The 21,579-nt window shown below is 46.5% G+C and overlaps 1 pseudogene; it reads left to right on the top strand.

Moving 5' to 3' along the window:
- Positions 1–12,262: 12,262 nt before the first annotated feature.
- On the top strand, positions 12,263–20,588 carry LOC135535744 (KH domain-containing, RNA-binding, signal transduction-associated protein 1-like; annotated as a pseudogene).
- The last annotated feature ends 991 nt before the right edge of the window (positions 20,589–21,579 follow it).

The following is a 21,579-nucleotide window of genomic DNA, read 5'->3' as shown; positions in this document are numbered from 1 at the left end:
CATATTCTACTTTCCTAGACTCATGGTCTGGTGACTTCATATTCTACTTTCCTAGACTCATGGTCTGGTGACTTCATATTCTACTTTCCTAGACTCATGGTCTGGTGACTTCATATTCTACTTTCCTAGACTCATGGTCTGGTGACTTCATATTCTACTTTCCTAGACTCATGGTCTGGTGACTTCATATTCTACTTTCCTAGACTCATGGTCTGGTGTTTTCATATTCTACTTTCCTAGACTCATGGTCTGGTGACTTCATATTCTACTTTCCTAGACTCATGGTCTGGTGTTTTCATATTCTACTTTCCTAGACTCATGGTCTGGTGACTTCATATTCTACTTTCCTAGACTCATGGTCTGGTGTTTTCATATTCTACTTTCCTAGACTCATGGTCTGGTGTTTTCATATTCTACTTTCCTAGACTCATGGTCTGGTGTTTTCATATTCTACTTTCCTAGACTCATGGTCTGGTGACTTCATATTCTACTTTCCTAGACTCATGGTCTGGTGACTTCATATTCTACTTTCCTAGACTCATGGTCTGGTGTTTTCATATTCTACTTTCCTAGACTCATGGTCTGGTGTTTTCATATTCTACTTTCCTAGACTCATGGTCTGGTGACTTCATATTCTACTTTCCTAGACTCATGGTCTGGTGTTTTCATATTCTACTTTCCTAGACTCATGGTCTGGTGTTTTCATATTCTACTTTCCTAGACTCATGGTCTGGTGACTTCATATTCTACTTTCCTAGACTCATGGTCTGGTGTTTTCATATTCTACTTTCCTAGACTCATGGTCTGGTGTTTTCATATTCTACTTTCCTAGACTCATGGTCTGGTGACTTCATATTCTACTTTCCTAGACTCATGGTCTGGTGTTTTCATATTCTACTTTCCTAGACTCATGGTCTGGTGATTTCATATTCTACTTTCCTAGACTCATGGTCTGGTGATTTCATATTCTACTTTCCTAGACTCATGGTCTGGTGTTTTCATATTCTACTTTCCTAGACTCATGGTCTGGTGTTTTCATATTCTACTTTCCTAGACTCATGGTCTGGTGACTTCATATTCTACTTTCCTAGACTCATGGTCTGGTGACTTCATATTCTACTTTCCTAGACTCATGGTCTGGTGACTTCATATTCTACTTTCCTAGACTCATGGTCTGGTGACTTCATATTCTACTTTCCTAGACTCATGGTCTGGTGACTTCATATTCTACTTTACTAGACTCATGGTCTGGTGACTTCATATTCTACTTTCCTAGACTCATGGTCTGGTGACTTCATATTCTACTTTCCTAGACTCATGGTCTGGTGACTTCATATTCTACTTTCCTAGACTCATGGTCTGGTGTTTTCATATTCTACTTTCCTAGACTCATGGTCTGGTGACTTCATATTCTGCTTTCCTAGACTCATGGTCTAGTGTTTTCATATTCTACTTTCCTAGACTCATGGTCTAGATGTTTTCATATCCCTGCTTTCCTAGACTCATGGTCTGGTGACTTCATATTCTACTTTCTAGACTCATGGTCTGGTGACTTCATATTCTACTTTCTAGACTCATGGTCTGGTGACTTCATATTCTTTTCCTAGACTCATGGTCTGGTGACTTCATATTCTACTTTTTCCTAGACTCATGGTTACTTTTTCATATTCTCTTTCCTAGACTCATGTTACTTATTCACTCCTTCACTTATTTCTACTTTCCCCATTATTCACTCTTTCACTTATTTACTTATTCACTCCATCACTTATTCACTTATTCATCTATCATATATTCACTCAATCACTCCTTCACTATATCACGGATTCACTCTTTCACTTATTCACCCTATCATTTATTCACTTATTCACTCAATCACTCATTTCCTATATCACTTATTCACTCTTTCACTCATTCCCTATATCACTTATTCACTATCACGTATTCACTCTATCACTTATTCACTATCAACGTATTCACTCTCCCTTATTCACTATCACTTATTCACCTTTTCATTCACCCTATCACTTATTCACTCTATCACTATTCACTCAATCACTTATTCACTCTGTCATATTCACTCTATCACTTATTCACTATTAACTTATTCACTTATTCACTATCAATTATTCACTATATCACTGTTAAAATGTTATGAATAATGACTAAACAATATCTACATTTTAAATAGAACTATAACTAATTAAACTTATACTCTGTTTTATTATATCTGATTAATATTGTTAATTCATAAGGAAGGGATTGTGGAGCATGAAACAAGGGGTAATTAAATAAAATAACTGGAATTTTAGGTTTTTAAGTAAGCAAAAGTGTCGTTAACCTATGGTTGAACCGACTCAACATAGCTCTGGGATGTTTTAGATAAAGCAGAGAGTGTTTCCTGGGTTTTCCATTATCTGGAACTGTCTTCTAAATAGTGATGGATGAAGGTGAAGATTCCAGAAGTTGATCTAGATAAGTGTGTGTCTGGAGTGAGCGAGCTAGTGGGTTGGAATAAACTATTGAACCTGTTCTGTCCTGGTCGATAGGAGGAAAGGACATTTTACTAGCCTATGACGTCATATTTTGTATATAAACTGTTGTTCGTGGTTTCATGGAGCTCGCTCCGAGAATAAATACTATTATCTAATTTTGATAAGACTGGTCTCTGTCTATTTTATGCAAATAGGAATCTTAGAATTCTTATAAAATAGACTGAGTGATTTAATTAATGTACAATTATAGGAATTATGAAATTACAATGACAATCACTTATTCACTTTTTCACTATATCCTTATTAACTCAATCAATCTTATTCACATATTCACTCTATCACTCTCACTTATTCACTATATAACTTATTCACTTATTCACTCAATTACTTATTCACTCTATCAATTATTCACTGTATCACTTATTCACATATTCACTCTATCACTCTCACTTATTCACTATATAACTTATTCACTCATTCACTATTCACTTATTCACTCTATCACTTATTCACTATATCACTATTCACTCTATCACTTATTCATGTATTCACTCTGTCACTTATTCACTCTGTCACTTATTCATTTATTCACTATATCACTATTCACTCTATCACTTATTCAGTTATTCACTCTTTCATTATTCACTCATACCACTTATTCACTTTATAACTATATTCGGTTATTTACTATATCACTTATTCACTATATAACTTATTCACTCATTCACTATATCACTTATTACTATATCACTTATTCACTATATAACTTATTCACTCATATAACTTATTCACTTATTCACTATATCACTTATTTACTAGATCACTTATTCACTATATAACGTATTCACTTATTCACCATATCACTTATTTACTAGATCACTTATTCACTATATATCTCATTCACTTATTCACTATATCACTTATTTACTAGATCACTTATTCACTATATATCTCACTAGATCACCTATTCACTATACCACTTATTCACTATATATCTCATTCACTTATTCACTATATCACTTATTTACTATATCACTTATTACCACTTATTCACTATATAACTTATTCACTTATTCACTATATCCCTTATTTACTAGATCACTTATTCACTATATAACTTATTCTGTTATTCACTATATCACTTATTCACTAAATCACTTATTTACTATATCACTTATTCACTATATCACTTATTTAACTATATTCACTTATTCACTTATTCACTATATCACTTATTTACTATATCACTTATTCACTATATCACTTATTCACTTATTCACTTATTTACTATATCACTTATTCACTATATAACTTATTCACTATTTACTATATCACTTATTCACTATATAACATCTTCACTTATTCACTATATCACTTATTTACTATATCACTTATTCACTTATTCACTATATCACTTATTTACTATATCACTTATTCACTATATCACTTATTCACTTATTTACTATATCACTTATTCTCTATATAACTTATTCACTTATTTACTATATCACTTATTCACTATATAACATCTTCACTTATTCACTATATCACTTATTCACTCTATCATTATTCACTCTATCACTTGTTGACTCTTTTTTTAACAAGTTCTTAGTTTATATGGGCGGTGCCAACTCATCTTAGGTACAGCAAGGCCCTGTTTTCATGTTCACAGGTGGGCGTGTCCTTAGGGATACCTGGTAAAACTCTAGTCTCCAAGCAATGGAAAGTTAGGACCCCTGCTAGTTTTTCATACATTAATTCATGATGAACGACGAGTGATTCTTCTTTCTTCCTACGTATTTTGGGAGATCTTAAAAGTGACGCATGCTAACCAGACTTTGTGCTTGCATCAACATCGTTTTTTTACTTGAAAAAAAAACAATTCAGACAACCTTTATGTAAAACCAGGAAAATCTAAAATTATTCTCCCTCTGTCTTCAGTAACAGCTGCCTCTGACTCCTCAGCATCGTTACACAAACCAAAGAACACTCAAATTCAGAGAGGGAGAGACAGAGGGGAGGGAGAGAAAGAGACAGAATACCTTACCACTGTGACTGCCCCAAAATTAAGGAAAGCTTTGACTATGTACAGACTCAGTGAGCATAGCCTTGCTATTGAGAAAGGCTGTCGTAGGCAGACCTGGCTCTCAAGAGAAGACAGGCTATGTGCTCACTGCCCACAAAATGAGGTGGAAACTGAGCTGCACTTCCTAATCAACTGCCAAACGTATGACCATATTAGAGACACATATTTCCCTCAGATTACACAGATCCACAAAGAATTCGAAAACAAACCCAATTTGTATAAACTCCCATATTTACTGGGTGAAATACCACAGTGTGACATCACGGCAGCAAGATTTGTGATCTGTTGCCACAAAGAAAAGGGCAACCAGTGAATAACAAACACCATTGTAAATACAACCTATATTTATGTAAACATATGTTTTCCATGCCAATATAGCCCCTGAAATTGAAATTGAGAGAGAGAGAGAGATGTGCGAAACAGAAGAAATAGAAGAAAGTAGAGAGAAAGAGAGTGAGGTATGCAAAACAGGAGAGAGAGAGAGATGCAGAGAGACAGATGTAGAGAGAGAGAGAAAACAGAGAGAGAGAGGGTAGAGAGAGAGAGGGGTAGAGCGAGAGATGCAGAGAGAGAGAGATGCAGAGAGAGATGCAGAGAGAGAGAGGGTAGAGAGAGAGAGTAGAGAGAGATATGCAGAGAGAGAGAGAGTAGAGAGATGCAGAGAGAGAGGGTAGAGAGAGAGAGATGGTAGAGAGAGATATTCACAGAGAGGGTAGAGAGAGATGCAGAGAGAGAGATGCGGAGAGAGAGAGGGTAGAGAGAGATATGCAGAGGGTAGAGAGAGAGAGGGTAGAGAGAGAGATGGTAGAGAGAGATATTCACAGAGAGAGAGGGTAGAGAGAGAGATGCAGAGAGAGATGCAGAGAGAGAGGGTAGAGAGAGATATGCAGAGAGAGAGAGGGTAGAGAGATGCAGAGAGGAGGGTAGAGAGAGAGAGATGGTAGAGAGAGATATTCACAGAGAGGGTAGAGAGAGAGATGCAGAGAGAGATGCGGAGAGAGAGAGGGTAGAGAGAGATATGCAGAGGGTAGAGAGAGAGAGGGTAGAGATGGTAGAGAGAGATATTCACAGAGAGAGAGGGTAGAGAGAGATGCAGAGAGAGAGATGTGGAGAGAGAGAGGGTAGAGAGAGATATGCAGAGGGTAGAGAGAGAGGGTAGAGAGAGAGAGGGTAGAGAGATATGCAGAGAGAGGGTAGAGAGAGGGGGTAGAGAGAGATGCAGAGAGAGAGAGGGGTAGAGCGAGATATGCAGAGAGGGTAGAGAGAGAGGGTAGAGAGAGATATGCAGAGAGAGAGAGGGTAGAGATATGCAGAGAGAGAGAGAGTAGAGATATGCAGAGAGGGTAGAGAGAGAGAGGGGTAGAGAGAGATATGCAGAGAGAGAGAGGGTAGAGAGAGATGCAGAGAGAGGGTAGAGAGAGGGGGTAGAGAGAGAGGGTAGAGAGAGATATGCAGAGAGAGGGGGGGTAGAGAGAGAGAGGGGTAGAGAGAGATGCAGAGAGAGAGGGGTAGAAGCGAGGGGTAGAGAGAGATGCAGAGAGAGAGAGGGGTAGAGCGAGATATGCAGAGAGGGTAGAGAGAGAGAGGGTAGAGCGAGAGATGCAGAGAGAGAGAGAGGGTAGAGCGAGATATGCAGAGAGGGTAGAGAGAGAGGGGTAGAGCGAGAGATGCAGAGAGAGAGATGCAGAGAGAGAGAGGGTAGAGAGAGATGCAGAGAGAGAGAGAGGGTAGAGAGAGAGGGTAGAGAGAGATGCAGAGAGAGAGAGGGTAGAGAAAGAGGTAGAGAGAGAGGGTAGAGAGAGAGAGGGTAGAGAGAGAGATGCAGAGAGAGAGATGCAGAGAGAGAGAGGGTAGAGAGGGGGGTAGAGAGAGATGCAGAGAGAGAGAGGGGGTAGAGCGAGAGGGTAGAGAGAGCTGCAGAGAGAGAGAGAGGGTAGAGAGATGCAGAGAGAGAGGGTAGAGAGAGATATGCAGAGAGAGAGGGTAGAGAGAGATATGCAGAGAGAGAGGGGTAGAGAGAGATGCAGAGAGAGAGAGGGTAGAGAGAGATATGCAGAGAGAGAGGGTAGAGAGGGGGGTAGAGAGAGATGCAGAGAGAGGAGTAGAGAGGGGGGTAGAGAGCTGCAGAGAGAGAGAGGGTAGAGAGAGATAATCGAGGGATAGAAGCTGGGGGGGTAGAGAGATGCAGAGAGAGAGAGGTAGAGAGAGATATGCAGAGAGGGTAGAGAGATATGCAGAGAGGGTAGAGAGAGAGAGGTAGAGAGAGATATGCAGAGAGAGAGAGGGTAGAGAGAGATAATCGAGGGATAGAAGCTGGGGGTAGTGTGGGTGTTAAAGAACTAAACAGGTGTGACAGAACAGAAAGGTTCCTGTGTCCTCCTGACGATGCTAAACTGAGCCCCTCTCCTGACCCTGGCTAGTGCTCTGCTCTCTGCTCTCTGCTCTCACCGCCTTTTGGTCCTTTAATGGGAGGTGAAGGGAAGACTGTGCTTAATTCTTTATTTTTCATACAAATTTCAAATTCAAGAACGTTAACTTTTCAAGTCTGCCCTTGTTGACTCCTAGCACCCTTGCTGACTTCTCTGCGAGGACCTAATTTACAGAGTGAAAGGGGATTATTAAGGGCAAGACTGAAGGCGAAGGAGATTTATCGGATTTGGGACTGTACCCACCTGCCAAGAAAAAAGTCATTCCTCGTTTTATGAGCCAATTGAAATGCAGTTCCATGCAGACCACCCGTGATACACTGAAGACTGGACTAATAAATCATAACCCCTCCCCCCCTTCACGGCACACCATGACATTCTGTAAACAAATCTGTGCACCAAAATGTATTTCAAAATATAGTAAAGCCCCTTTATAATAAAACTCTAATAATTTTACTAGGCAAGTCAGTTAAGAACAAATTCTTATTTTCAATGACAGCCTAGGAACAGTGGGTTAACTGCCTGTTCAGGGGCAGAATGACAGATTTGTAAATTGTCAGCTCGGGGTTTGAACTTCCAACCTTGCAGTTGCTAGTCCACCACTCTAACCACTAGGCTACACTGCCACCCCTCCACTATAACCACTAGACTACCTGCCTCCTCTTACACTCTAACCACTAGGCTACACTGCCACCCCTCCACTATAACCACTAGACTACCTGCCTCCTCTACACTCTAACCACTAGGCTACCCTGCCACCTCTACACTCTAACCACTAGACTACCTGCCGCCCCTCCACTCTAACCACTAGGCTACCCTGGTGCCCCTCCACTCTAACCACTAGGCTACGCTGCCGCCCCTCCACTCTAACCACTAGGCTACCTGCCGCCCCTCCACTCTAACCACTAGGCTACCCTGCCACCCCTCCACTCTAACCACTAGGCTACACTGCCGCCCCTCCACTCTAACAACTAGGCTACCTGCCGCCCCTCCACTCTAACCACTAGGCTACCCTGGCGCCCCTCCACTCTAACCACTAAGCTACCCTGCCGCCCCTCCACTCTAACCACTAAGCTACCTGCCGCCCCTACACTCTAACCACTAGGCTACCTGCCGCCCCTACACTCTAACCACTAGGCTACCTGCCGCCCCTACACTCTGACCACTAGGCTACCTGCCGCCCCTACACTCTGACCACTAGGCTACCTGCCGCCCCTACACTCTAACCACTAAGCTACCTGCCGCCCCTACACTCTAACCACTAAGCTACCTGCCGCCCCTACACTCTAACAACTAGGCTACCTGCCGCCCCTACACTCTAACAACTAGGCTACCTGCTGCCCCTACACTCTAACCACTAAGCTACCTGCCGCCCCTACTCTAACAACTAGGCTACCTGCCGCCCTACACTCTAACCACTAGGCTACCTGCCGCCCCTAAACTCTAACCACTAAGCTACCTGCCGCCCCTACACTCTAACAACTAGGTTACCTGCCGCCCCTACACTCTAACCACTAGGCTACCTGCCGTCCCTGCACTCTAACCACTAGGCTACCTGCCACCCCTACACTCTAACCACTAAGCTACCTGCCGCCCTCTCTAACCACTAGGCTACCTACCACCCCTACACTCTAACCACTAGGCTACCCTGCCGCTTCTACACTCTAACCACTAGGCTACCTGCCGCCCCTAAGACTCTAACCACTAGGCTACCTGCCACCCCATTATACAGCTCCCCAATAGGCCTGTGTTTTATAAACATAATTGGAATGATCTTACAGATCAGATCACAGTTACACATCTCATACGTTGCATTGCCAGAGGTCCACGGACGTGGTCACCAGGAAGGTGAATCATTCTAATTGCTAATTGGTGTTGGAAGTCCTCCAAGCAGACCTAAAACTACAGGACCTGGTGTCCCTAGACGAGTCAAAGGACACATGCATGAAGAGGTTGTTGAGACATGTAGCACACACACACACACACACACACACACACACTGTTTGTTTCCTGTAGTATTTGTGCAGTTGTCTTCTGTCTGTCTTGTCCATTTGTCTTACGTTGTTTTGTTTTTTATTGCTGTTGTTTTTAAATCCCGTCCCCACGTGAGATCTTTTGCCTCTTGCAGGCCCCGTCATAAATAAATAAGAATTTGTGTTTTAACTGACTAGCCTGGTTAAATAAAGATTACGTTAAAATAAATGTAACCGGGGAGTAATGACTGTTTTGACCACACAGCGGCAGCATGCATTCTAAAATGCATTTTGTCTGAGGCTTCCTGGTCAGGGCCCCAGTCATACTGTGGCCTACAACAACGCTAGGGTTTAAATCCTGAGGGCACCGAGGGTTGTTGAATATTCCCATTACATATCAGATCATTCTGATAGAAGTGTATAAAAAGACAGAGACAAACTGTGTGGGAAATGAAATCTTGTCAGCTATGTACATCACAGACTAGAGAGAGAGAGAGAGAGAGAGAGAGATAGAGACAGAGAGAGAGAGACAGAGAGAGAGAGAGAGAGAGAGAGAGAGAGAGAGAGAGAGAGACCTCGTCTGGGAGAAAAACACAATTTGTGACCTGTTGCGAGAAGAAAAGGGCAACCAGTGAAGAACAAACACCATTGTAAATACAACCCAGATTTATGCCTGCGTATTTATTTGTAATTTGTTTGTATTATTTGTATTTGTAATGTCCTGAGAGAGATTCCAGACAAACTGTTGTATGTGTAATGTTTACTGTTAATATTTAATAGTTTATTTCACTTTTGTTTATTAGTTAACTCACTTGCAGACTTGACAATGTTGAGAGAACATGTGTTTCCCATGCTAATAAAGCCCATTGAATTAGAATTGAGAGAGAGAGAGAGCGATGGAGAGAGATAGAGTGAGAGTGAGAGAGAGAGAGATAGAGAGTGAGTGAGAGAGATAGAAAGAGTGAGAGATAGAGCGAGAGAGAGAAAGAGAGAGAGTGAGAGAGAGAGAGAGAGAGAGAGAGAGAGAGAGAGAGAGAGAGAGAGAGAGAGATAGAAAGAGAAAGAAGAGAGAGAGACAGAGAGAGAGAGAGAAAGAGAAAGAGAGAGAAGAAAATATTTTAAATGTTCTAAATACTGCACATACCTAAACACACCCCCAAGGCATTCAAGGCCCTATATAAAATCAATGTTTGACTTGGGCTGAACCAAGGTGCCAGGTCCATCCTGAGCTGCTCTCAGAGTATTCCCCTGGACATGACTGTGACATTAGAGTTGACCAGTGGCTTGGAAGTAGAGTTGACCAATGGCCTGGAGGTAGAGTTGACCAATGGCTTGGCGGTAGAGTTGACCAGTGGCTTGGAGGCAGAGTTGACAGAGTTGACCAGTGGCTTGGCAGTATTGAGTTGACCAGTGGCTTGGTTGAGGCAGAGTTGACCAGTGGCTTGGAGGTAGAGTTGACCAATGGCTTGGACAATAAGCTTAGAGTTGACCAGTGGCTTGGAAGTAGAGTTGACCAATGGCTTAGAGGTAGAGTTTACCAGTGGCTTAGTGCGGTTGAGTTTACCAGTGGCTTGGGATTAGGTAGAGTTGACCAGTGGCTTGGCAGTAGAGTTGACCAGTGGCTTGGAGGTAGAGTTGACCAGTGGCTTGGAGAGTAGAGTTGACCAATGGCTTGGAGGTAAAGTTGATAAAGTGGCTTGGCGGTAGAGTTTACCAGTGGCCAATGCTTAGAGTAGGCCAGAGTTGACCATTGGCTTGGCCAGTGAGTTGACCAGTGGCTTAGAGTAAGTTGACAGTGGTTAGAGTATTGACCAGTGGATTGGAAGGTAGAGTTGACCAGTGGCTTTGGAGGTAGAGTTGACCAGTGGCTTAGCTTGGTAGAGTTGACCAGTGACGTATATTCATACTTTCTCCAACAACAACAGCAAAAATTCAGTGTTTTTTTTTTTCATTTTCCTTTAATTCGCAACAAGCTCAATGTTTCTCACCAAAGAATGCATCCGGCCCCGACGAGACAGCGCACCTCTCTCTGTATGTGTAGCCCATCTATCTGATGCTGTCTGCTCAAAAAGAGTATGACACTGTTGCTGCCCGTAGCATTGAATGTAGGGAAGCAAGCAAGCTTTGGTCTCCCTTGATGAAAAATAAATATTTAAATAATAGCCAATTAGCATTGAGCTCACCTGAATGTGAATGTGAATGGTCCTGGCGCACGAAAAAGTGTAAAGCCAGTTTAAATTTGGCTTCACTCCTACCGCATCTAGAGAAATAGTCTGAAAATGTCAGAAACATTAACTTGTTCGACCATGCTGTAGGTCATGTAACTGTTTGTTACATGCAATATGCTCTGACTTCCCTGGACAGATGTTGCTCTCCGGTTTTCTGATGAAACAAAGGTGTGGTTGAATTTATTCTGCCACTTTTGTCTTCATGTTGTCTCATGGTGTCAGGACAGACGCTGGGCAAGAAGCAAGTACAGGGAGTGAACATTTCATGGATAATAGACAAGACACAAACAAGGCCAGCGATGGCCATGTTTAATCTAATACAGATTCCCGAGTGGCACATGGGGTCTAAGGCACTGCATCTCAGTGCTAGAGGCATCACTACAGACCCTGGTTTGATTCCAGGCTGTATCACAACCAGCTGTGATTGGGAGTCCCATAGGACGGTGCACAATTGGCCCAGCGTCGTACGTGTTAGGGTTTGGCCGGGGTATGCTGTCATTGTAAATAAGAATTTGTTCTTAATAACTCACTGTCCTAGTTAAATAAACGTTAATAAAATATTATCAGTAATATTAATAGTAAGCTAAATGTACAAACAAAAAATATATTAAACAAATATCCTAAAGTATAATCTTTTCGAAAGTACTAATGTTACTGTCCCCACTACAACATAAATACATGTGGTCCTGTGTGGCTCAGTCGGTAGAGCATGGCGCTTGCAACGCCAATCGTGGGTATTCCCGCTGGGGCCACCCATATGTAAAAGTAGTGGCCCCAGCTTACTTGTAAGTCGCTTTGGACAAAAGCGTCTGCTAAATAGGATATATTATTTATTATATTATATTACATGTAATTTTGTCCTTGAAACATATAAATAAAGCACTTTCGAAGTCCATTCATTCCTATGGGACTGTGGGACTGTGTTTCAGAGGAGTGCCAATATGGCCGTCGGGTGGGTTTTACAGCCTCTCATTGGCCAATACATAGCATCAGCGATCCATGGTTTATATACATCATTGGCTGCATCGCGCCGAGCTCACTTCCGTGTATTCTTTATTCGACGGACGCATGCTGCCATCTCCATTTTCATAAAGTCAAGGCGCCGCGACAGGACCACTCATCCGCAGTTGTCAGTAGCCGTGCGCTATAGCAGCGAGAGCTCTACATGCGAAGAAGTGGACATTAAACTGGACTATTTATTTTTATTTATCTTTTTCTACCCACTGAAAGCTTGATTTTTAATTGCACATTTTGCATTACGAACTGATTTTAAACTAAAAAATGGAGAATCAAGAAAGCGAGTATCTCCCGGAGCTTCTCGCGGAGAAGGACAGTATGGATGTCTCGTTTACGCACGCTATGAAACTTTTATCTACAGGTAAAAACACATTTTATTGGCAAATGTCCTGCCTCGAGTAAAATGATTGATATTTTAGCCATTGCGATAAGATGTATATTTTGTTTTTATGTTTTAAATGGTGCGTTTTGAAAACTACGCACCTTGACTAGACTGGACTGCTAACGTGGGTCTACAAACAGACTCTTTCTTTTCATGGTCTGTGCCTACGACCCGTCATCCCACTGCATTTACAGGGTGACACGGTCTAGACACGGTTTAACAACTCGGTTGAATGATAAACGCTGTATTTCACGGTATCGAGTTTGTGGATTTCCATGCGCACATGGTAACCTATCCGAAGTCTCGCCCTATCGCATCCTCAAAGATGCATCTCTATTTCCATAGTGGTCTTTCTGCCCTCAAACCAGAGACCGTGGTGGGACGTTCTGGCGTCTTTGTGTGGCAGATAACTCCCTTATTGTGTGGTCGTTGCCCACAGCAAACAAGCACAAAATACCACGTTTTCTGCCCCTCGGCAGGTGGTCCATGAACCTTTTGTATTTCTAATGTGGGTGATTGCACAGAGAAAAACAATTCATAGTTGCATGTCGCTTTAAAAACGTTTTTATAAATCGCATATATTACCCTTTGTGATGGCTCATTTTGAGTAGCCTACGATTGAAGCAAAAGGTGTGTGTGTGGTGAGACGAGCACGTTTTGTTCTGGCTCATGGTTCGACTAGCAAGCAACCGCACAAGGGCTGATTTATTGAAGTTTAAGAGAAAACAAACATTTAAAAAATATTTCTGGAATGTATTTTACATTTGCCAAATACATTTAAAAATGCATAAACGCATGTTAATACGCGAGGAACATCTGTCAATGTATTTGTAATCATATATATTTTTTTTTTTACAACTGGGTCAGTTTGATACTGTGTGACGATAGCAGTGTAACAATTAAGCAGTTTGTCTGCCTAAACACAAGTTATTCGGTCAGTTTCGAGATGCTACCATTTGTGGGTTTATTTCTTATTATTTTTGTGTATTTGGCGGGGTGGGGGGGGCTGGTTTCACAAACACATTTTAATACTAGTCCAGGACCAAATGGCTCAGTGGGGATTCTCCTAGGAAATAACGGTTACTCTGTCTGGGAAACCGGCCCTTTTCAGTTCAGTCAAATGTGTCAATTATTACAGCTGATCTCTATTTTGAAATGCTAAAATCCGGAGAAGCACAGCAATGAGTGGTTTAACATTGCTGAAACGTGGTGTTCCAGCTGGATCTGACACTTTTCCATGGGGAAATTAGTGTTTCCCTCTGTCCTTTCCACCCATGTGTGTTGCGTTATAATCCAGACCTCCTGGAATGGAAATGTAGTACCGTAACCTACCACTTGCGGAGGCAGTTTATAAATTGTTTAGCCTTTATAACCTTATCAAGACCCTCTGGTGGCTGTCTGTACCTTTTTGAGTTCACAGAATGAAGGAATGATGGCTCATTGTTGCTTGAAATTGAAAAGTGTCCTGGTTTATTGTCTCGTATAATACTGTATACTCAAAACGTTTCAGGTGGGTTGCCACCAGGTCTATTAGTGGGTCACAATGCAAAACAAAATCTTCTGTATATCTCACTTTGTCCCCTCATAGAACATTTGTCCAGTACTGCTAATAATTACCATTGTAAAACGTCTTCTCTTTATAGTGTTAGATAATGGCCAGCCTGTTAGATAATGGCTAGATAATGGCCAACCTGTTAGATAATGGCTAGATAGTGGCCAGCCTGTTAGATAGTGGCTAGCCTGCTAGAGTGCCTTTAGGCTACTGTAGTTGGACAATGCAACATGTCGGAGTGTCACTGGCTGGTCAAAGGATAGTATATAACAATATACATGCCTAGGTGCCGTTGGAGTGGTACAGTACCTGTGTGGCATGTCCATGAAGTTTAGATTAGTACAGAAGACACCGCTGCTCGCGACCCTGGCTGCTCGCGACCTCTCTGGCTGCTCGCGACCCTCTGGCTGCTCGACCTCTCATGCTCGCGACCCTCTGGCTGCTAGCGACCCTCTGGCTGCTAGCGACCCTCTGGCTCCCGGCCGTTAGTGTAGTTGACACGCTTGCGTGTGGCATACTGAGACGCTGTCATGACTCGATGCTCTTTCACGTGTGTGACTTCTAACGGTAACTGCATCATAACAAAGTAAGATTTCGTGGTTTTGAATTGTCCCTTGTAGAAATCGAGAGAATCCAGAAAGGTGAACCCAAGAAGGAAGGGGGAGACTCGTATCTGACCTTTCACCGTCAAGAATATCAAACTGAAGGAACGCGTGCTCATACCCGTCAAACAGTATCCGAGGGTAAGCCTTCCACCTCTCTTGTCTCCTGACCTTCATTCAGCAGCAGGTGTCTGGGAGCTCTCAGCCATGCTTTAGGGGACTCCAAAGTCAAATGTTATTTGTCACGTGAGACGAATATAAATGTAGACATTACCCGGGAAACGTTTATTTACAAGCCCTTATCCAACAGCTCTTGTTTTTTTTTAAAGAAGAGTTAAGAAACTGCACTGTTGGGTTAAGGCCTTGTAAGGAAGTGTTTCAGGGGAGGTAACACATGTCACAGTAAAATGTTTCTCCCCAAGGGACAATGATCAGTTGTTTTTAATAGATTTCCTCCACCTTCATTATTTACAGTGGTACTAAACCTCTGTGTTTCCATGGTGATTACATGGCTGGCGAAAGCTTTACAGTGTCACCACAGTGTGTGTGTGTGTCCACAACCCTTCGACCAGTCTGGTGGCTTGTACAAATGCTTCCGTTATAGTTGCTTCATGTTTCAAATACTTTTGTCTAGTTCCTTATACTAGTGAAGGTCTTCCGCATGTTGTATTGGAAAAGGTCATGTGACCCACTCTGAAGCACTGCTTTACACAGCATGGGGTGGCAGGGTAGCCTAGTGGTTAGAGTGTTGGACTAGTAACTGGATGGTTGCAAGTTCAAACCCCCGAGCTGACAAGGTACAAATCTAAATAAATGTACAGAACACACAGCGTCTTTTCAACACTCTAGAAGCCTTATTCACAGTGACCCATCTGCCCCCCCCAAAAAAAAAAAAAAAAATGCAAATAAATATGGTTGAATCAACGTTTCCATGTCATTTCAACAAAAACATTCAATGTGCTGACGTTGACTCAATTTGGAAAAACTGATTTTAGATTTGAAGAAAGTCATCAAACTAAGGGAATTTAGTATTGCTTTCGGCCCAGTTTTAACTATAAAATCCAATGACGTGAAATGTTTTGTTGATTTCATGCTAGTAAACAACCAAATGTGTTAAAAAAATAAATATATATTTAAACATTTGTTAATGACGTCTGTTCCCAGTGGGATGTGGAAATCTCATTGTTTGGTTATGATTATTTTGTTAATGTCCTGTAATGTTTAAACTGGTTTCATTTGTTGGCTGACCTGGTCTTGTTTGTTCTGTCTCAAGTAACATACCAGCACCTCAGACCTCTGAAACCATATGCTTTTCCACATGCTGTTACACAAGGCATCATGTTCTGTAGTCTAAAGCTGTCTTGTTTGTCCTGTTTCCAGTTCAACTTTGTGGGGAAGATTCTTGGCCCTCAGGGCAACACAATCAAACGCCTTCAGGAAGAGACTGGGGCCAAGATCTCTGTACTTGGCAAAGGTTCCATGAGGGACAAAGCCAAGGTGAGAGAGCTGACATGTATACTTCACACCTGCTATCCACCTGTTACACACACCTGCTATCTACCTATTACACACACACACACGTTATCCACCTGTTACGCACACAGCGGAGGGAGTCTGGCCACAGCTGTCCGACAGAGGAGGGAGGGAGTCTGGCCACAGCTGTCCGACAGAGGGGCGGAGGGAGTCTGGCCACAGCTGTCCGACAGAGGAGGGAGGGACTCTGGCCACAGCTGTCCGACAGAGGAGGGAGGGAGGGAGTCTGGCCACAGCTGTCCGACAGAGGAGGGAGGGAGGGAGTCTGGCCGCAGCTGTCCGACAGAGGAGGGAGGGAGGGAGTCTGGCCGCAGCTGTCCGACAGAGGAGGGAGGGAGGGAGTCTGGCCGCAGCTGTCCGACAGAGGAGGGAGGGAGGGAGTCTGGCCGCAGCTGTCCGACAGAGGAGGGAGGGAGGGAGTCTGGCCGCAGCTGTCCGACAGAGGAGGGAGGGAGGGAGTCTGGCCGCAGCTGTCCGACAGAGGAGGGAGGGAGGGAGTCTGGCCGCAGCTGTCCGACAGAGGAGGGAGGGAGGGAGTCTGGCCGCAGCTGTCCGACAGAGGAGGGAGGGAGGGAGTCTGGCCGCAGCTGTCCGACAGAGGAGGGAGGGAGGGAGTCTGGCCGCAGCTGTCCGACAGAGGAGGGAGGGAGGAGTCTGGCCGCAGCTGTCCGACAGAGGAGGGAGGGAGGGAGTCTGGCCGCAGCTGTCCGACAGAGGAGGGAGGGAGGGAGTCTGGCCGCAGCTGTCCGACAGAGGAGGGAGGGAGGGAGTCTGGCCGCAGCTGTCCGACAGAGGAGGGAGGGAGGGAGTCTGGCCGCAGCTGTCCGACAGAGGAGGGAGGGAGGGAGGAGTCTGGCCGCAGCTGTCCGACAGAGGAGGGAGGGAGGGAGTCTGGCCGCAGCTGTCCGACAGAGGAGGGAGGGAGGGAGTCTGGCCGCAGCTGTCCGACAGAGGAGGGAGGGAGGGAGTCTGGCCGCAGCTGTCCGACAGAGGAGGGAGGGAGGGAGGAGTCTGGCCGCAGCTGTCCGACAGAGGAGGGAGGGAGGGAGTCTGGCCGCAGTTGTCCGACAGAGGAGGGAGGGAGGGAGTCTGGCCGCAGCTGTCCGACAGAGGAGGGAGGGAGGGAGGGAGTCTGGCCGCAGCTGTCCGACAGAGGAGGGAGGGAGGGAGGAGTCTGGCCGCAGCTGTCCGACAGAGGAGGGAGGGAGGGAGGGAGGAGTCTGGCCGCAGCTGTCCGACAGAGGAGGGAGGGAGGGAGGGAGGAGTCTGGCCGCAGCTGTCCGACAGAGGAGGGAGGGAGGGAGGGAGGAGTCTGGCCGCAGCTGTCCGACAGAGGAGGGAGGGAGGGAGGGAGGGAGTCTGGCCGCAGCTGTCCGACAGAGGAGGGAGGGAGGGAGTCTGGCCGCAGCTGTCCGACAGAGGGAGGGAGGGAGGGAGTCTGGCCACAGCTGTCCGACAGAGGAGGGAGGGAGGGAGTCTGGCCACAGCTGTCCGACAGAGGAGGGAGGGAGGGAGTCTGGCCACAGCTGTCCGACAGAGGAGGGAGGGAGGGAGGGAGTCTGGCCACAGCTGTCCGACAGAGGAGGGAGGGAGTCTGGCCACAGCTGTCCGACAGAGGAGGGGAGGGAGTCTGGCCACAGCTGTCCGACAGAGGAGGGGAGGGAGTCTGGCCACAGCTGTCCGACAGAGGAGGGAGAGGAGTCTGGCCACAGCTGTCCGACAGAGGAGGGAGGGAGGGAGGAGTCTGGCCGCAGCTGTCCGACAGAGGAGGGAGGGAGGGAGTCTGGCCGCAGTTGTCCGACAGAGGAGGGAGGGAGGGAGTCTGGCCGCAGCTGTCCGACAGAGGAGGGAGGGAGGGAGGGAGTCTGGCCGCAGCTGTCCGACAGAGGAGGGAGGGAGGGAGGGAGGGAGGGAGTCTGGCCACAGCTGTCCGACAGAGGAGGAGGGAGGGAGTCTGGCCACAGCTGTCCGACAGAGGAGGAGGGAGGGAGTCTGGCCACAGCTGTCCGACAGAGGAGGGAGGGAGGGAGTCTGGCCACAGCTGTCCGACAGAGGAGGGAGGGAGGGAGTCTGGCCACAGCTGTCCGACAGAGGAGGGAGGGAGGAGTCTGGCCACAGCTGTCCGACAGAGGAGGGAGGGAGGGAGTCTGGCCACAGCTGTCCGACAGAGGAGGGAGGGAGGGAGTCTGGCCACAGCTGTCCGACAGAGGAGGGAGGGAGGGAGGGAGTCTGGCCACAGCTGTCCGACAGGGGGGGAGGAGGGAGTCTGGCCACAGCTGTCCGACAGAGGAGGGAGGGAGGAGTCTGGCCACAGCTGTCCGACAGAGGAGGGAGGGAGTCTGGCCACAGCTGTCCGACAGAGGAGGGAGGGAGGGAGTCTGGCCACAGCTGTCCGACAGAGGAGGGAGGGAGGGAGTCTGGCCACAGCTGTCCGACAGAGGAGGGAGGGAGTCTGGCCACAGCTGTCCGACAGAGGAGGGAGGGAGGGAGGGAGTCTGGCCACAGCTGTCCGACAGAGGAGGGAGGGAGTCTGGCCACAGCTGTCCTACAGAGGAGGGAGGGAGGGAGTCTGGCCACAGCTGTCCGACAGAGGAGGGAGGGAGTCTGGCCACAGCTGTCCTACAGAGGAGGGAGGGAGGGAGTCTGGCCACAGCTGTCCGACAGAGGAGGGAGGGAGGAGGGAGTCTGGCCACAGCTGTCCGACAGAGGAGGGAGGGAGGGAGGAGTCTGGCCACAGCTGTCCGACAGGAGGGAGGGAGGGAGTCTGGCCACAGCTGTCCGACAGAGGAGGGAGGAGTCTGGCCACAGCAGTCCTACAGAGGAGGGAGGGAGTCTGGCCACAGCTGTCCGACAGAGGAGGGAGGGAGTCTGGCCACAGCTGTCCTACAGAGGAGGGAGGGAGTCTGGCCACAGCTGTCCGACAGAGGGAGGGAGGGAGTCTGGCCACAGCTGTCCGACAGAGGAGGGAGGGAGGGAGGGAGTCTGGCCACAGCTGTCCGACAGAGGAGGGAGGGAGGGAGGGAGTCTGGCCACAGCTGTCCGACAGAGGAGGGAGGGAGGGAGTCTGGCCACAGCTGTCCGACAGAGGAGGGAGGGAGGAGTCTGGCCACAGCTGTCCGACAGAGGAGGGAGGGAGGGAGTCTGGCCACAGCTGTCCGACAGAGGAGGGAGGGAGGGAGTCTGGCCACAGCTGTCCGACAGAGGAGGGAGGGAGAGGAGTCTGGCCACAGCTGTCCGACAGAGGAGGGAGGGAGGGAGTCTGGCCACAGCTGTCCGACAGAGAGGAGGGAGGGAGTCTGGCCACAGCTGTCCGACAGAGGAGGGGAGGGAGTCTGGCCACAGCTGTCCGACAGAGGAGGGGAGGGAGTCTGGCCACAGCTGTCCGACAGAGGAGGGAGGGAGTCTGGCCACAGCTGTCCGACAGAGGAGGGAGGGAGGGAGGGAGTCTGGCCGCAGCTGTCCGACAGAGGAGGGAGGGAGGGAGTCTGGCCGCAGCTGTCCGACAGAGGAGGGAGGGAGGGAGGGAGGGAGGGAGTCTGGCCACAGCTGTCCGACAGAGGAGGGAGGGAGGAGTCTGGCCGCAGCTGTCCGACAGAGGAGGAGGGAGGGAGAGTCTGGCCGCATCCGGGACAGAGGAGGGAGGGAGGAGGGGAGGGAGGGAGTCTGGCCACAGCTGTCCGACAGAGGGAGGGGAGGAGGAGGGAGTCTATTACAGCTGTCCGACAGAGGAGGGAGGGAGGAGTCTGGCCACAGCTGTCCGACAGAGGAGGAGGTGGGGAGTCTAGCTGTAGATGTCCTTCAGCACAGGGAGGGAGGGAGGGGGAGGCTGGCCACAGCTGTCCTTCAGCACAGGGAGGGAGGGGGGAGGCTTGCCACAGCTGTCCTTCAGCACAGGGAGGAGGGGGAGGCTGGCCACAGCTGTCCTTCTGCACAGGGAGAGAGGCTGGCCACAGCTATGAAGGATTGTTTGTTGCACCTGCCTAGCCCTGAAAATGAGGGTAGATGTGTCTCACCTGGTTCTTTTTTTAAAAGGTTATGAACTGTCCAAGGTCACCTGATAAAGGCCATGTTGTCTAAAAGACTGTCATAGGTTACATAGACCCGGACCGAGGTGGCTGTGTTCCTCATGAGCTCTGGAACGGTCTTGTGTTTACAGGAGGAGGGTCTGAGGAAGGTGGCGACGCCAAGTCGCACACCTGTCTATGGAGCTGCATGTCTTCATCGAGGTGTTTGCCCCGTGCCCGAGGCTTACCCTCGCATGGCGCACGCCATGGAGGAAGTCAAGTTCCTGTTTCCTGTGAGTGGATTCGACTCTTGAAGTCTGGTGGTTCTGTAAGCTGCTGTTTTTGTTTGTCACCTTTCATTTCCTTGTCCGACCCTGCAGTACACTCTTACACAAATAAATAAACAAATAAAATAAATGTACGAGTTGAAACCAAATAAGGTCGTTGAGGCGCGCCACAGGGAACCATTTTTAGGCCCCTACGTAGAACCATAAATGGGATGTTTCTTTTTGAAGAATCATAAAATAAATGTTATATATAATAGCCCTGCTGTAGGGTTTTTAATCTTATTTGCATATTTCCCAGTGTGCCTTTGGAGTAAATTTTAGAGGTACCAGCCTCGACTCACTCCACTGGTGACATGTGTTCGTAGAATTAATTCTTTTTCAGTCCTGGTGCTTCACCAAATGAGATCCTAAGTGAATGTTCTCATTAAACTGACATTCTTTAAGATGACACGGTACATCTCATGAGGTAGTTTCACCCTAATACAGTGTTAGAAAACAGAGTTTGATGTGGCCTGTAATCTACATGTCCCATTATGCTGGCTTTCAGTGCTCTGATTCCGGTTGGAGTCCGGCCACACTGGGGATATGAAACATTTAGCCTTTTCATTCACCCGCATTCAGAATGACTGCCGGGATTAGGAAGACTAATGTATGAAACTACCTAAATCATATCATCTGGAACAAACATTTCAGAATGATTTTAGAAATAATGTGTTTTTTATTTATATTTGAGTAGCACACGATGAATTTAGCAATCAATTTCCATGCAAAAAAAAAAAAATAGATATTGAAACAAACAATTCCAAATATCTACCTGCAATAGATAATGCTGTGAAATATAATAACGCTGAGTTTTGGTTTAGTTTGACCACTGGTTATTAACATCAACACTGGAGCGTTTTTACACCACTGAGTGTTACTGTAACTGAATTCACACTAGAGAAGTTACACAAAAAAATCAACAATATTTTACACGGACCAATGTGCTATGAAAGGG

This window comes from Oncorhynchus masou, unplaced genomic scaffold, assembly GCF_036934945.1.
Source record: "Oncorhynchus masou masou isolate Uvic2021 unplaced genomic scaffold, UVic_Omas_1.1 unplaced_scaffold_5084, whole genome shotgun sequence".
Classification (NCBI taxonomy): Eukaryota; Metazoa; Chordata; class Actinopteri; order Salmoniformes; family Salmonidae; genus Oncorhynchus; species Oncorhynchus masou.
The sequence above is the reverse complement of the archived record's forward strand: the minus strand, read 5'-3'. Positions and strand labels throughout refer to the sequence as shown.